The sequence below is a fragment of the Penaeus monodon genome, chromosome 21 (genome assembly GCF_015228065.2).
Source record: "Penaeus monodon isolate SGIC_2016 chromosome 21, NSTDA_Pmon_1, whole genome shotgun sequence".
In the NCBI taxonomy this organism is placed as follows: Eukaryota; Metazoa; Arthropoda; class Malacostraca; order Decapoda; family Penaeidae; genus Penaeus; species Penaeus monodon.
The window spans coordinates 31626241-31626925 of NC_051406.1; the positions used below are offsets into that span (position 1 = coordinate 31626241).

The window sequence follows — 685 nt, forward strand, 5'->3', positions numbered from 1 at the left end:
AAATTGGGGGGCCCATCTTCTGCAAAAAATGAAAATTTAAAAAACTCAAAGTCCCTCACAGCAGCTTCGGGTTAATTAGTATATTTGAGACATTTTAAGTGCTAAACCTTTGTTTTAGTCTTTTGATTTTTTTCCTTTTTATTATATACTATTTATAATTCTTCACTAATTTAAAATTTTAAAAAAGGGGGGATTAAATTTTCTAATATATCTATAGAAGAAACTATATAATCTCTGTGTTCCCTTTTTCAGCGGGAAATAAGTTTGTTCATTAACGGAAACCCAACAGTAGATGAATTTTAATGAAAAGAGGGAATAAAAGTCACTCGCAGAGGACCATAGTGTAGAAAAAAAGATTTAAAAAGTGAGGACACAGACATCGCCCCAAAGAGGAAGACGAATAACAATCAAGAGGGGAAAAATTGAGTGCAACGATCCATTGTTGATTTTCCCGTGCAATTTTTGTAGTTTTGTGTATGCCCCCAAAAGTACCTGGAGGATCAGTCAAAAGAGCATGAGAGGGAAGCCCTGCCTGTTGCAGTTGTGTAAATGTTCCTAAAGAATTAACTGAAGCTTCTGAAGTTGTAAGTCAGCAAAATTATGTAAAAGAGGTAGTAAAAATTTTTCATTTAATATAGTAACTCTAAGCTTATTATTTTTTTTTTTTTAGATTACTTTGTAAAAT

The 685-nt window shown here is 32.1% G+C and overlaps 1 protein-coding gene across 1 annotated transcript in view; it reads left to right on the top strand.

The window, feature by feature from the left end:
* Positions 1-685, top strand: part of LOC119586652 — a 19830-nt gene that overhangs the window by 9364 nt on the left and 9781 nt on the right. The window lies entirely within an intron of this gene.